Genomic DNA, 16,963 nt, shown 5'->3' with positions numbered 1-16,963 from the left:
TATCTACCTCATAGTTCAGTCATTAGCAGTGATCAAAACTTCTGTGGAATAAACTGGAGGCTGAGATTCAGGTGCTACATTAACTATCACACACCTGATTAAAAGTTTACACACTTCCAGAATATGAGCACACACATAATTTATCAATAGGTTTAAAGAATTTTTCCTATTAACTAAAAGAGTTGAAAATGCATAAAAACAGAAAATGCTTCTTATGAATATTTATAACCTAAAGTATTTATTCAATACCTGTATTCACATGAAAATAGGCTAGAATTTGTCCTAAGAACATTATTAAGGTCTAGTCCTTGTTTACAAAGAAAAGCAATATTCATTTCTACTATAAAAGACAGGCCTATAAAGGCTGCAAAAATCATAGAATTCTAGAATAGGAAAAAAGTCATAATTGCTTTTAAAGCTATATATATAATAAATCCATCATTAAGAAAACATCCAACTTAAACAATATTAAAATATGTTTGGGTCATTAATAATAATGTAACATTTACAAATCTAACATACTATTCATAATATTTGTTCTATTTAGAAAGGCTTGTAAATCAAAACTATGATATTCATCTTATTATCATTGGAACAAAATTCAAATACTTAAAATAACACTCAAAGTTATTTCTACTTTCAAGACTCTGTCCTTGTTTACATAATCTCACCTGTGCTCAGCAAGCCGTAAACAAGTATTTCATTCTGTAATAAACAAATTCAAACTTATAACAAAAATATTTATAAATCTGTTTAGGGAACCTAACTTCTAACTCAATTTTTAGAAACAAGCAAAGCTACTGTTCGTTTGTTTGTTTTTACTATAAACTCTTTTCATCAAACACTAATATCAGAATTTCCTATATAAAATTACAGATATTTTTCACACAGATATGAACAGAGTTTATTTTTCATTGATATAAGGAACAAAATGTTTTCTATTATCCCCAGCATATCACCATCAATAAGTAAAGTCATTACTTCTTTTACTAGAAAAACTTAATACAAATCAACTCATAGAAAGTAGGGTAGTGCTATTGAGTTGAGTGTTTTTCTTAAAGATTAGTAACTTACCAACAAGTTCTGAATGCAGATATCTTTCATCTGAAACCCTATGGTATTGAGATGAAACAGGTTTTAATGGTGATAAACTTGCCAAAATTTTTTGGCTTTACACACATAATTGACTTTCGGGTCTTGTGAAATGAAAAATCTTTCTTTTTTCATTTTGTTTTGCTTAGTTTTAATTTTAAAATCTACCTTTACTTTGTGTTTCCAAAGTATTGTGACTCTGGGAATGATAAACTGCCCTCCTCTCCCAATTTTGGGCTATTTAAACCTCCCTAGATCCCTCTACCACCAAAGCACTGTGGTTAGGGCAGGCATGATTTGGTGGGACCATTAATTTGTTTGAGGCTATAATTTTTGTTCCAGTAACTAACACTTCATTAAGTTGAAATAGTTTCATTTTGAAAGGAAATATTCACAGAGAATTTAACCAATGAATGGAAAATTACTAAGTTTCCAACCAGTTTGATTCAGATGAAATGTAAAGCTTATTAATAAAATTAGTTTATGTTTGAATTTTTAAAATTTTTTAATCATAGGAGAATGAAGACAAGAGGTTGTGTGCAAGCTTTCAAGTTTACCACAGAGAAGCAAAAAGGCAATTAAAAATACTTATTCTTTTAAAATGTGTCAGCTTCTATTTCACTGAAATTAAATGCAAATATATGCTTTGTTTTTCTTAAAAATGTGTGTGTGTGTGTGTGTGTGTGTGTTTCTGTTACATCCTGGACATTATACTCTCATTTAAGCACAGAAATTCAGTCTTGTTCCATTTCATTCATTCATTTAATAGCTATTTACTGAGCACCCACTTTGGTCAAAGCATTGAACTAGAACACCAAGGCAAAGAACCCCAACATCTGTCCTCTCCTCAGGAACTAACATTACAGGCAGTGATACAGAGATCACATAACCAAGGTCAAGTTATTTCATTATAGTCATAGTAAGTGGCATGAGGGTAAAGTCCAGGGTACTAAGAATGTTTCTCTGAAGAACTATCACTTAAATTCACATCCAAAGAATGAACAGATTTGGCTTAGGTGAAGGAGGAAGATAGGAAAGATAATTCATAAGAATATACACCCTGAGGTGGAAAATAGTCTGACTCATTTGAGAAAATGAAAAGAAAAAAGGGATGGGGGGCTACTAAAACTGGAGCACAAAAGAACCAAGCGGAAAAGAATGCTGACTCTGGAGTCAGACATATTGGATTCAAATCCTGCCTCCACTGTCACTTCCACATTATATGATCTTGAGAAACTTAAGTTTCCTCATCTATAGGACAGAGATAATAGTAGTTTTGATTCTATAGTTGTTACAGATTCAATAGTTAACACACTTAAAAGTTTATGGTGGTACCAGGCACATAGGAAATGCTACAGAAATACTAGCTGTTATTAAGATTTCCCTAACTCTAACCAGAGCTTTCTTTATTGCTTCTCTGAACTGTATCCTCAGTTATACAGTGGGATCGGGAACAGGAATTCTTTGTATTCCCACTGTAAATGTTTCACAATGTGAAGCAAAGGGACATCATGGCCAAAGCACTGCATACATTTTTAAAACACACTTTGTGAAGATCTCTAAAACTACAGTCCCAGGAAATTCAGCTTTTCTTGTTGTGGTGGTCATCATCATTATTATTTGGCTTAATTTTACTTTAATGACGTTATGTCTTTAAGACTGGGGAACATTTAGACTCTTATAGTAAAAATGCTTTTACCTTTTTTTAAGTGTAGTCATATGGTGTGAAAGTAGGCTCTATAATACAGAATAATGCTATGTAAGCATACTTATGTGTCTTTGAAGCAAACTTTAAATTTAAACTCTAATGCTGATTTTCACAGTTTTTGTTCTTTTTTCTCTTCCTTCCTTTCTTCCTACTTAATGTCTTTCTATTTTTATTCATTCCTTACTGTGTAGCTAACATAAGCTATACTTTCCTTATTTCTTTTGAGTCTTGGCCATTCAAATCTAATTAGATACTTCTTATCTTGTTAATCAATTATTTTTCCTTTCCTGTTTGTCTATAATATTTAGGCTTCACAACTGTAAAAGGATTAGCAAAGCCAGTTATTTTAACATAATTTGTTATATATGCAGGAGAGGACTCCAGCCCTTTTCTCTGACCTGAGGTCATAAAGTTCTCACATATAGCCTATAAATACAGAATTTACTATAGAGACTAGCAAACCCACTGATAGTGATGTTCATAGTCCAAGTACTTATCTGACATTCCTAGTGCAACAGAAATTCACTCTGGATAAATCCCTCTATGGTCTCCTGGAAAGATTCCCAGCTTTACTGATATTCACTCAGGAAGAGATTCAGGATTTTTCTAAATTTATCTGAAAATGAAACTTCTCAGGGGAATGACTATAATCCATTTATAGTCTGGCTCTGCTTGAACATCTATCCTGAAATCTGCCTACAATCATCAAAGACTAAAAGTATTCACTCCCGAAGCCCAAACTAATACTTCCTTTATTTGGTTTCCAAATTCTGCGTTAGGGCTTTCAAATGTTCATTAAAGACTTCTAAGACCCATATGCTTCCCCAGCTATCTTAATTTTAAATGTGATGCTTTTTAAATTACATGCAACATTATGAATTACATAATTTCTGTTTTCAGTTCTATGTCTTTTCCTGATTATAAAATTAATAATCAGATCATTACGAAAAATTAAGCAGAATAACAAACATCCATCATCACCCACTTCCCCAAGAAAATTCATTGTATTTCAGCATATTTCCTTTCTAAATTTCTAATACTATTTAAATAAAAGTGAATTTATTTTCTCATGCAGTTAAACACCGTAAATATAATATTTCTCTATTCAAAATGAAGTCTATGAAAAGTCTATATCCGCCTGTCCTCTCCCTAATAGAACACATGAATTTTTCTTGTATTTTTGTAGCATTTTAAAATATAAAGAGGAGCACATATTACAACAATGTCCCCATTTCCAGGGCAATATATTTTTCCAGTTTAAAAAGTACAATGGGGGCGCCTTGGTAGCGCAGTCCCTAAGAGTCTGCCTTCAGCTCAGGGTGTGATCCCGGTGTTCCGGGATCGAGTCCCACATCGGGCTCTTCCCCTGGGAGCCTGCTTCTTCCTCTCCCACTCCCCTGCTATGTTCCCTCTCTCGCTGGCTATCTCTCTGTCAAATAAATAAATAAAATCTTTAAAAAAAAATAAAATAAAAGTACAATGAGAGACTTACATATTAAAATCAATAACCCTCTTTAGACAGTAGGAGTGAAAGATACCTTAAGTTGAACAAAGATATAAGCTATTATCCTTTCTGGATTTTGTATTTAGATTAAAAAGCATAAAAAGAAGGCATTAAGCTCTCCTTCACTTTTTACTTTGCCAAGAAAATTTGCTATCCTGGTTAAATTATATTTCATAATTCTGGGGTTTTTAAAGTTAAAACACACACCAAGTAATTGTGGTTGAATGTGGATCCACCCATTTGGGGCTTTTTGTAAACACATACAATTATCTAAAGTGCATTAACCACGACTATTTGTTCAGTGAAGAAATAGCATTTTTTCTGTGTGTCACATATGAAAATATGATAACATTCAGATAAAGGTTAAAGTGGTTGTCTGTCTTCTAAAATCCAGAAGCAATTTCACCACAAGGGGCCATGTCTACAAAATGCAAACTTAAATGAAGAGGATGGAAAATTTACTTTGGGGTCCTTTAGTAAGTTTTGCACTCCACTGGGGTTAGGAAGAACTTAAGTTTGTAGAAACAATGTCCATAGTCAAGAGATTCTCTTATACTTTCTTTTCTGTTCTTAATCGGTTGACCAGAAGAACACATCACTGCTAAAGAAATTGCTTTCATTTTTTTTCTTTTTCCTCTGATGTCCACAGATCAGAGAAAAGATACATGCTGGGGTAAAAGTGGAATATTACAATTATTCCAAACAACTATTAAACCTAATGACTATCAGGGCCATGACAATTACTGATCTACAATCTTCAGTGTATCTAGAACCCCACACAATTTACATATGAGATTTCTCCCTTTGTACCATCAGGAAGACTAGCCAAAGAGTTAATAATTTTCTGCAGGTTTTCTAGAGAATTTGGACTATCTAATGTTCTATCCAGGTTCTAATACCACAGAGTGAAAAACTGAGGCAGGTGTGGGACAGATTCGCTACTGATAGTTAGAGAGGAAAATCCATTGAAATAAGTCACACCTTGTTTATCTTATCCTATGGGTTTGACATTTTGACCAATACAGTCTAGATTCTACAACACACACTGCTGCTGCTGCTTCATTTTTTCATCATGCAAAATAGTGATCTTCATCTTTTCGGCGAGTAGATAAGCAGTCTACACATTGGGGTATGTGGTTCAAAATCACTCATTAAGATATGGGGAGAAAATTGTAAAACTTCTATTCAATATTAATTTTTATTGAAAACATAATAAAAATTGTCTCAGTAATATTTAGTATATAGTTTGACTTTGTCATGGGTGTATAATGTATAAATAAACATATAATTATAAGGAATAGATACTCTATACATTTTTACTGTAGAGGCAAAGAATTAGTAAAGTTTGAAAATAATTGTCTCCGCCAACTAATATTGCTGTATTAGAGGATGTTCTCGGAAAAGAAAGCAAAAACTCTCCCTGTCCCACCCCTGCTTGTCTTCTACAGAAGTGGAGGTATGTTCCCAGTGTACTCCTCATAGAATAAGGTATGCTTCTATAAGGGGATTCTTTGTGAGAGGTTTTCTTTATGCCTGAGTGGGGAGTTTTCTGGCTACATTTCTAAAAGAGTTTTTATGTTGGTCTAGTCTTCATGATGACCCCACCTTCCAGGATTTACACATTTGTGTTCTCTTCCCCACTGACTAGGGCTGACCTATGTAACCTACAGAATACTGAATAAATCACCATGTACAACTTCCAAAACTAGGTTTTAAAAGACATTATGACTTCCACTTTACTCTCTTGGATCACTTACTCTGGGAAAGCCAGTTGCCATGTCACGAATATATTCAAGCAGCCTTACGGTGAGGAATTAAGACCTCTAGAATATCTAACAACAAACTGAGGCTTCCTGGCAATACTCAACAAGGAATCAAGCTTTCCTAGTAACAGCTACCAAGAAACTGACACCTCCTGCCAACAGCTATGTGAGTGAAACATCTTGGAAGCAAATCTACCAGCCTCAGTCAGGTCTTCAGATGACTGTGGACCCACCCAACATCTTTACTACAACCTCGGGAAAGACCCTGAGCCAGAAAGACAGAGCTCTGCTACTTCCAAATTACTTATCCACAGAAACTCTGAGCTGATAAAAGTTTATTGTTTTCAGCTTCTAACTTTTAGGGTAATTTGTCATTCAGCAATATATAATTAATATAACTTTGTTCAATCATCAGTATTCTAATAGAATATAAATATACACATCAAAACACTGGGCACACCATATTAAAATAATGATAAAAATAAGTTCCTTTCTGTACATTTGACATTGTAATATTTGTAAAAAGCAGAGAAGGAAATATGATGAGTAAGCTTGAGGAAAATGAGTCAATCTTTCTAGGACCTCAGAAGAAAAGAAGTCAAATTATCAAAGCGAAATATTTGTTCACTTTTCCAAATGTTGCTAAACATTCTAGCCAATTAAATTATCCCTAACTCCAATGTATCATAGAGGCATAACTCTCTGATCTTCCTCTATATGACAGTGAAAATAACAGAATTTAGTTCCTTCTTCTCTAAGATCTACTGCCCTATTAGTTTTTCACATTTTACTTTCTTTTTGAACTTTGAAGAAAAGCTGTTTCATACAGCTACATGACTGCATTAATCCCATATTCCCAACAGCACTTAAATATATTATTTAATCTATACTGATCTCATATAATCTAAGAAAATTTCCCCATTAGTTTTCCAAATACCTTTTTAATCCTCTCTCAGCAAACTAAATGGTTCTTGGAGAATAGGTCTCGCTTTTCTTTTGTTGTTTCTCAGAGTGCTTAGAAATAATGTTCTGCATATAGTAAGGACTTGATCAATAAATTTGGTTAACTAATAGAAAAACAGTAGACTTTTGTAAGAAATTATACTAATATCTAATATAGTCAAATAAAGTAAATTAGCACAGATAAAATTATTCTTTTGGTCAAATAATGAACATACCAGTATAATGATGTACCATAAATCTCTTGGTTATCAGCCCATTGGCCTTATACTACAGTATCAGTACCAATCTCCACCAAATTAAACTCTTATAATCAAAGCTTATAGCTATGATGTAGAGACATTAGTCCTTTTAATAAGAAGAAATTGAAAGATACGTCTGATTTTATTTTATACTACTAAAAATATTGAATACCTAGGATGAGCAGGATTACGAGGCATCTTACTTACGTTTGAATTTCAAGCTTACCTGTCCAGAGTTTCTGTAGGAGGCCTACAGTGTCCATATGAGGCCCAGAGCTTCAGCTGCCCATTTGACCCACTGATGATTAGACCGTAAGTTTCCTGACAGGTCCCATCCATTAGCTGACCTGAGACCTATAAAGGGGAAAAAAGATTGATAGGGCCAATCCATTCTTGTTTTATAATTCTGAATTTGTTAAACAAGGGGGTCATATACACTAAATATTTGTGATTGTCAGGCTGGGCCATACACAAACTCATGAGAAAGACAGAAAGGAAACTGATAAAGGAACACAATACAGCAGACTCAAGTAGAAGAGATGAGAGAGCCCTTGAGACCCGTGAGAAGTGAGATTAGAGGCTTAGTTCTTGCCGTAACATTTCTGGTTCCATTTCACATAAAATTTGACTGTACTTCCATACCTGTTCCTCTGTATCTCTACGCTAACACCCACTCCCTTTTAACCTGAACAACTCTGAGTGTTTTTTTTTTTCCTTGCTCCATCAAAAACGTTGGCTATAACATTCCTTTAGGCTAAATACAGAAGTGAATGGGAATATTATATCAGTAAAGTAGCATCAGTGAAGACGCAGAGCTGAGAGGAATAAAAATGACATAAACCTTAATATACTCCTCTTGTTTAAAGAAACTTTTCCATGGCAATCTCATTTACCATCACAGATTCAACTACTAGAAAGAGAGATGATTTCCAAATCTAATCTTCAACCCAGATCCCTCCCCTGAGAAATTCAGATTGTCTCCTAGACCTAGCTACCTAAATTTCTAATGACATTTTATATCCGACAAGTTAAAATTCAAGACCATCATTTCCCCTTAGTTAATTCTGCTCCAGTATCTTCCATCTTGAGTAACCACCATCTTCCTCAAGCTAAAACTTAAATTCACCTTTGACATCTTTTACATCCTCATTTCACTATTCTCCCTGCTTTTATAAACCTATTTTCCAAGAGCTGACAATTGACCTGTTTAACATTTCCCAAATATGCATCCTCTTTTTCATTTCTAGCATTACTGCACTAAGTCATCATCCCTCCTCTGAAGCAGCCAAAGCAGAGGTAAATATGCTCACGTACCTGTCCTTTGATACGTAAGATTAGAAATCAAACTATTAGTCATAGAAACTTTCCCTATTCTCTAATTAGAAGTAAGGATTGGAGGTGACATAAGTGTCATTTTCTCACTGCTGCTTCCAAACCATTTTCTTCTCTCTTCTTTCTAAAATCACTCAGTGTTTCCCCTATGATAAATTTCATGTCATAATTTATTCTTCTACTAATCCTCATTTTTGCTATCAATTCACTCTAAGCTTTTGTGCCTTGACTTCTTAGTGATTTCATTGTTTGTTCACTCAACACAACTTCTATCATATTTCTTGGTGGTTTCAACATTCACATACAAAATCTTCCCAGTACCCTGACATCAACTGGCATTGACTTCCTTTCCTCCAGTGATTATTTTCCTCAGCCACATCTCAACCTTACATTACCAAAAAAAAAGCATATCCTTCAATGTCTGAATGTAAAAACTCCATTATCTCATCATCATTTCTTCTTTTTTCATTTGCCCCATCTGGTGTACAATTCTGAAAATCCTTTACCAATACTTGGACCCTCCAATGATCCTCATAGTATTTCGTGCCTCTCATTCTCCTCATTTTCACTTTATTCAATTTATATTTTATTATATATCATTAGAACTACTTTCTTGTGTATGCCTTAAATTCTTTGGACTCTCTTTCCTACCATCTCACTGACCTTGAAAGATCTCAGGCCCTGATGAAATTCAATTCTTTATCTATTCTGTCCTATCCCCCAAGTAGCTGAATACGGTCTGGGAAAAGCACACATCCTTTAAGCTCAAGTGGGCTCTTAAGATTACATGGAAATTTATTTTCCCTAGTTGATTCACTCTCCTACTCTTCCATATAACTTTCATACTTTCTCCTTTTTCCTCAAACTTTCAACACATCCTCTTTGCTTGCCTCTCTGCTGACAGAACAGAAATAATCAGCAAAGAAGTTCCATTTGCACATCTACTAACCTACCAATACCTGAATCCACATAATTTGTCTTTACTCCTTCTAGAATAAATAAAATATCAGTGCACTGCTTAAGGTTGGTCTCCCCATTTGTGCACTGGAGCCTAGCTCCCTGCCTCTACTCAAGAATATTATTCTAGCAATATTCTCCCTCTCTCCTACCTTGTCAACTTCTTTTTCTCTACTGGGTAATTCCAACAGATTATAAATATGCTGAAACATACCCTATCTTACAAAACAACTCTCCTTTGGGGCACACATCACTTTAAAGCTTGCTACTGCCCCATGCTCTTACTCTTCTATACTGTTGGGCTCTTCAGAAGAGTGGTTTATCAACCAACTGTAGCTCCAATTTCTCTTCCTATTTTCTCTTCAGCCTACTACAGTAAGACTTACACCACTACCAGTTCTTCATTTAAACATCATCAGTGAACTGCACATTGTCAAATCCACCCATGAATTTTCAATTCTTATCTTACAGGAACTATCTGCAGTATTTATAATCTCTCCTTGAAATATTTTCTTGCCTTGTTTTTAGGCATTCCAGGTTGTCTTTATTTGCTTTCTATCTCTTCAGACCACTCTGATGGTTCCCATCTACCCTATTTTCCAAACACCCTACTCTCACTGTCAATTTCTAAACATTGGAGTTCCCAAGAATTAGTCTTTAGACTTTAGTCTTTATCCCCCAAGGTAGGATGTTATCCAATGTCAAGACTTTATATATACCTTTACATATTACTGTCCAGTCTATGACATCTCTGACTTCTGAATATGCCACACATATATATACTGTTCCTCTGCCCATATAGTGCTTCCTTCAGATATGTACACTGTTCACTCACTCTCTCTTATAGTCTCTGCTCAAATATCTATAGATAGGACCTTCCCTAATGACCTTACCTAAAACATCAAACTTTGCTTTAGGCATACCTCATCCCACTTATTCTTTATTTATCTCCATAGAACTTATCAGAATCTGAAGCATTATATGTTTGTATTTGACCATTTTCTATCTCCTTCAAATCAAATACATATTTCAAGAGGATAAGAAATTTATTTGGTAATGGCTCCCTTTAATACCTACCTTAATACTATTATAGTACCTCACATATTAAGCAATGAATATTTATTGAATTGAATGATGAGTGAATAAATGGATTCAAGAGAAGCACAATTCAATTTAAATATTGGTATCTGGAAGAAATTTTGCCTATGGACTTGACAACATTTTAATGCAGTAATATATCTTCAAAATTTATCTAAAGTAAATACAATGAAAGTTTTCATACAATTTCTTATGAAGTCTTTCAACATGGACCAATAGCCTAAGTAAAAATAATTTCACAACAGGATAATAAAAAATAGCCTACACACACAGTTTTACTGTGTTTTATTTATTTATTTACTTCTTTATTTATATGAAATTAGCCAACATATAGTACATCATTAGTTTTTGATGTAGTGTTCAATGATTCATTAGTTGCATATAATACCCAGTGCTCATCAGATCACATGCCCTCCTTAATGCCCATCACCCAGTTACTCCATCTCCCCACCCACCTCCTTTCTGCAACCCTCAGTTTGTTTCCCAAAGTCAAAAGTCTCTCATAGCTCATCTCCCTCTCTGATTTCTTCCCATTGAGTTTTCCCATCCTACCCCTATGGTCCTCTGCACTATTCCTTATATTCCTGAGTGAAACCATATGACAATTGTCTTTCTCTGATTGACTTATTTCACTTAGCATGATACCCTACAGTTCCAACCATGTCAATATAAATGGTAGGTATTCATCCTTTCTGATGCTGAGTAATATTCCATTGTATATATGAACCACATCTTCTTTATCCATTCATCTGTTGAAGGACATCTGGGCTCCTTCCACAGTTTGGCTACTGTGGACAACGCTGCTATGAACACTGGGGTGCATGTGCCCCTTCTTTTCACTACATCTGTACATCTGTATCTTTGGGGTAAATACCCAGTAGTGCAATTGCTGGGTCGTAGGGTAGCTCTATTTTTAACTTCTTGAGGAACCTCCATACTGTTTTCCAGAGTGGCTATACCAGCTTACATTCCCACCAACAGTGTAAGAGGGTTCCCCTTTCTCTACATCCTCGCCAACATTTGTTGTTCCTTGTCTTGTTAATTTTAGCCATGCTAACTGGTGTAAGGTAGTATCTCATTGTGGTTTTGATTTGTATTTTTCCTGATGGCAAGTGATATGGAGCATTTTTTCATGTGTCTGTTGGTCATTTGTATGTCTTCTTTGGAGAAGTATCTGTTCATGTTTCTGCCCATTTCTTGACTGGATTATTTGGTTTTTTGGGTGTTGAGTTTGAGAAGTTCTTTATATACCTTGGATACCAGCCCTTCTTCTGTTATGTCATTTGCAAATATCTTCTCTCATTCCATAGGTTGCCTTTTTGTTTTGTTACCTATAACCTTTGCCATGCAAGACCTTTTTATTTTGATGAAGTATTAATCTGGCTTAATTTAAAGACTAATTTTGAGTTTCTCAATAAATAAAAGGAAATCCTTCAGAATCATAATTTCTTTCTAATAAATTTGGGAGAGTATTAGTCAGCTGTGAAATTAAAGATACAGCCTTTTCTGATAGAAAAATGGGGGTTAACAATCTGCTGCATGCATCAGCCAAGTACAAAGTAGGTTTGCTCTCCTCTTGCGGAAGTTGAGAACCCTTAAAAGATTCAATGTATAAATAAAATACCAAACCATTTTTGCCCAAATTTGATCTAAGGTAACATCTATGGATAAGGCCAAAGTTCCCCAAACAACTATTGTGAATCTACTCCAATACAAATGGATTTTCTAGTCCTTAAAATTCCACATTATGGAAAAACATGAAGATTTTAACATGAAAAAAAAATTTAGAGCAAGCACTATACACTATTGACATTGATTAATTTAAAAAAAAAAAGAAAGAAAAATAGACAAAATGACCCTAGCATGTGACCCTGTTAAAATCTTGTAAAATAAGCCTTTCTTCGAGTTACTTTGCTGTCAAGATTATAAGTTATGAAGTGACTAAAAGATGAAAATCTCTATCAAGTAGTATGAGATGAGTTTGGGCAAGTTAAACTATTCTTTCTACTGGTTATTTCTTACCAGAACCATCTCTTTAAGAGCTCTCCTTGTTCTGGAAAAGAAAGCTACATCACTGTACATGGACACATCAGCACATATAGATGATATAATAAGCAAATAAAATTTGTATCTATAAACTAGGATAAATAAGTTCATATTAAAATATACAAAGAAAAGCACAAGTATGACTTTATTATTTTACCTTGACTTAATAATTAAGCAAAAATTAACTTCTATAGAGTGTTTACTAAATACCTGGTATTGTGTCAAGTAGTTTTCAAAAGAAATTCTCTTTCAATCTAATGAAAGGTGAGATTACAGAGGCTCAGAGATTTTATGTAAATCACCCCAGATTACAGAGTTAATAAATGAAGTAGCTCATACTTGAACTCACAAGGACAGCCTCTAAAGCTGGGGCTTTTAAGCAAGGCAGTGTGCAGTCTCTCTACCCAGATGTGACTGTGGTTGTGGATAACCTCATAGAAATTAAGCGAAACTGTAAAAAAGCAGAAAAGCAATCCAAAAGCTATGAGGAAATTGTATCATAACCTAAATATAATGAGATAAATCAGGATGAAACCTCGAGGCAGGCTTAGAAGTAGCAATGATTGAATATTGTCCTCTGAAGGGCAGTGGTAGTGATGATTTATTAGTTCTGATGGTGTCCCTTATCCCATAGATGGACAAGAAAACCCATTTGGGAAACAAAAAAGAAAAACAATAGAAAGAGAAGGTTCATTTGGGAAACAAAGAGGAAAAACAATAGGGAAAGAGGTCCAGAGATGGTTTCTCATAGAAATTGGTCCTTGAAGGATAAGAAGCATTTCTAGCAAGTCAAGAGAAGCAAGGACATTCAAAAAAGAAGGAGGAAGAGGAAGAGGAGGAGGAGGTGGCAGTGGAGAAGGAGGAGGAGGTGAAGGAGGAGGAGGAGGAGGAGGAGGAGGAGGAAGAGGAGGAGGAGGAGAAGGAGAAGGAGAAGAAGAAGAAGAAGAAGAAGAAGAAGAAGAAGGGAACAGACATAAAGGCAGGGCTTGATGAAAGAAAAAAAACCAGCAACTTTAGGGAATAATTAGTAGGAGGGCTCCTGAGGGAGGGGTTTCTTGAAAGAACTAATAGATAGGAGGCTAGTTGACCTGCTAAAAATAATGCTTCCACATTTATAAATTTACATTTGTAAATTAATTTCTGTAGATAACACCTTGGGTATACCTAACCCTAGATTTAAAGTAGAAAATTCTAAAATCTTTCTAAAGGACAGAGAAGTCTCTAAGAATACGCAAACCACCTGACCCTGGATAGGTTGTGGGAGAACTGAAAAGTGATTAATTTGATTGAAATGAAGAAGATAAAAACAGACCTGGAAAAGGCAGAAAAGAAAGTGGATAAGAGAAAAATGGAAATGATACCAGAAGGCCTATCATTTTTTGGCCTAAAGGAGAACAGCATGATTAAGACAGAATTAAGAAAAGGTTTTTTTTTTTTAATTTTTTTTATTTTTATGAGATCTAGATAAAGTTATATGATTCCATCTGATGACAGATTTTTTTTTTTAAATCATGAATTGTGGCCAGTCTGTTTCTAACCTGAAATCTCCAAGTCTTTTGAAATTGCCATTAATTAATGACTGTAATTCATACACCAGTAAATTAGCTAACCCTATGAAATTGTCATGACCTAGGGGGACCAGCACATATGAAGCTGGAGTCTCAGTGATGTGGCCTAATGGAGAAGAGCAAATAACCAGAATTAGAAAAGTGCTTACCAACCCAGAAGGGTTTTGCTCACAAAAAGATAACTCTGTATGTCAAAATCTGGCTTCATTTGAGCTAATAGTAATATACAAGGCTTTCAATCCAATGCTGTGAGAATAGTAGCAAGACTTTCCAGTCTACTAACTAAGGGCAGCTACCTTGGACTGAATAATTATTGTTTGTTGACAGAGGGAAAGCATTTTTTATCTTGGGAGAACTGGACCTATAAATTGTAACAATATTAGTGCCACTATTTCCAATATTTTCATTGATTGTATCAAGATTCCCTTTAGACTGACCTAGAAACAGGTAAAACTGAGCCGGCAGAGGACAGAAAGCTCGAACACAATGAAAGCAGTATCTGTCAACAGTTACTTCTTGGTTTTTTTTTCTTGTTATTTCTTACACTGTTACTATCTTTTTGAATATTATTACTAGTGTCTGTAGCTAAATGGCAAGTTTTCAAGAAAGAAGACCTCCACTTATAGGCTATCCTATTCATTTCACAGCACCTAACCCTTAATTGGTGCTTTACTTATGTTGATTCACTCTATAAACATTAAGTCTCTAAAGATATGAAATAAGAAAGATTAAAGAGTAACACTGGCAAGATGGTAGGATAGGAAGTCCTTCCTCCCACAAAAACACTGGTTCAACAACAATACATAGAACAATTCTTTCTATGAGAAATCCAGAAACCAGTTAAGAGCACCCTGCATCCCAGGTGAGTGTAAAACCAGCTACAATGAAGCTGGTAGGACAATTTTTGGAACTCCCTCTTTCTCTCTTTTTTGTTAAGATTTTATTTTTAAGTAATATCCACACCCAACGTGGGACTTGAACTCACAACCCCAAGATCAAGAGTCACATGCTCTACCCACTGAGAGCCCCTGGAACTCTCTCACCATAGTCTCTCTACCCAACACAATGGCATGAGATTAGGAAGAAACTCCAAGCTCCAAGGGAAAGGAAAGACTGGAATATACATCCAACTTTCTGACTAGGGAGTGCTACGCATAGGATTGTCTTATGTCTCACCGTGTCAGAGTGATGCCAGGATCCAGCATAATCTAGATGTCCAGGAAGGCCACCGAGAACAATAACAACAAAAAGCTGGGTAGCATTCTGTTGCTCCAGAGGACCCATAATAGAATAGACAAAGGCTGATATAGCTCAGTAGCCTCTTCCTCGGGGGAAAGAGATGAGGGGAGCATGTGTTTAGAGTTCCAGACCTGAAGGACCAGTTTTTGTCTAGTCCAATTTGGGGAACTGATGTGACCTGACATAATCTTAATGCCTAGAGCCTCTTGAGAACAAAAAAAGAAGTGGGTGTCATATTGCTGCTTTAAGGACCTGTGGTATAGCAGACAGACACCAGAGGGAGCAAGAGATTACAAGCTCCAGAAGAAAAAAGAAACCAGCATATCCCTTTAACTAGGAATCTAAACAAAGGACCTGTTTGTGTACATTCATAATTAGAGACACATCCACAGAAAAGCTTTGGGAAGCCCCAAGAATCTCTAGCTGGACTGATTGTTGAAGGTCTTTCACTGTATGGAGCCAGTCCGTAGAGATCACAAAAGGTGATTACTTTTCAAATGCATGCATACCAACACAAAATGATAAAGAACATGACAAAAAAGGGGGAAATGGCCCAATCAAAGGACCAAATAAATCTCTAGAAACTGACACAAAAGAAACAAAATTATATGAATTACCTGACAAAAACTCCAAATAACTGCTATTAGTCAAGCTAGTAAAAATGATATCTGAACAAAATGAAAATTTTAACAAAGAGATAGAAAATACAAAAAAAAAAGAACCAAAAAAATTGTGGAGCTGAAGAATATAATAACTAACTTGAAAAATGTGTTTAATGGGATGATATATACCAAGTGCTTGGAAAAAAAAAAACTGCCAACCGAGAATACTGTATCCAGCATAAATGTCTTTCAAAAATAAGGATAGATTTTCCCAGATAAACAAAAATTGATGGAGTTTATCACCATTAGACCTGCCTTACAAGAAATGCTAAAAGGAATCCTTCAAGATGAAATGAAAAGATGCTAAACAGCAACACAAAAGCATTGAGTATAATGTTTGCTGCTAAAAGTAAATATATAGACAAATAAATACAGATACAGTAATATTGTTATGGTAGTTAGTAAATCACCTTTAGTTCTGGTATAGAAATTAAAAGAAAAAGTATAAAATAACTACAACTATAAAAATATGCTAATAGTTGCACAATATAAAAAAGATATAATTTGTGAGATCAATAACATAAGTAGGGGGAGAGAAATAAAAGTGTAGAGGTTTTGTATACAATTGAAGTTGTCATTAACAAAAAATAGATTGTGATAACTAAAAGATATTTTTTGTAAGCCTGATAAAGCCACCAAGAAAATATCTACAGAAACTAATCAATGGGAAAAGAGAAGGAAATCAAACCATGTCACTAAAATAAGCAAAAAAATGCAAAAGAAAACAGCATGAGAAGTAAAGACGAACAAAAGAGTTCCAAGACAAAACAATGAACAAATGGCAATAGTACA

This window comes from Ursus americanus, chromosome 9 (genome assembly GCF_024610735.1).
Source record: "Ursus americanus isolate L20-20 chromosome 9, mUrsAme1.1.p, whole genome shotgun sequence".
NCBI lineage: Eukaryota > Metazoa > Chordata > Mammalia > Carnivora > Ursidae > Ursus > Ursus americanus.
Note: the sequence above shows the minus strand (reverse complement) of the source record.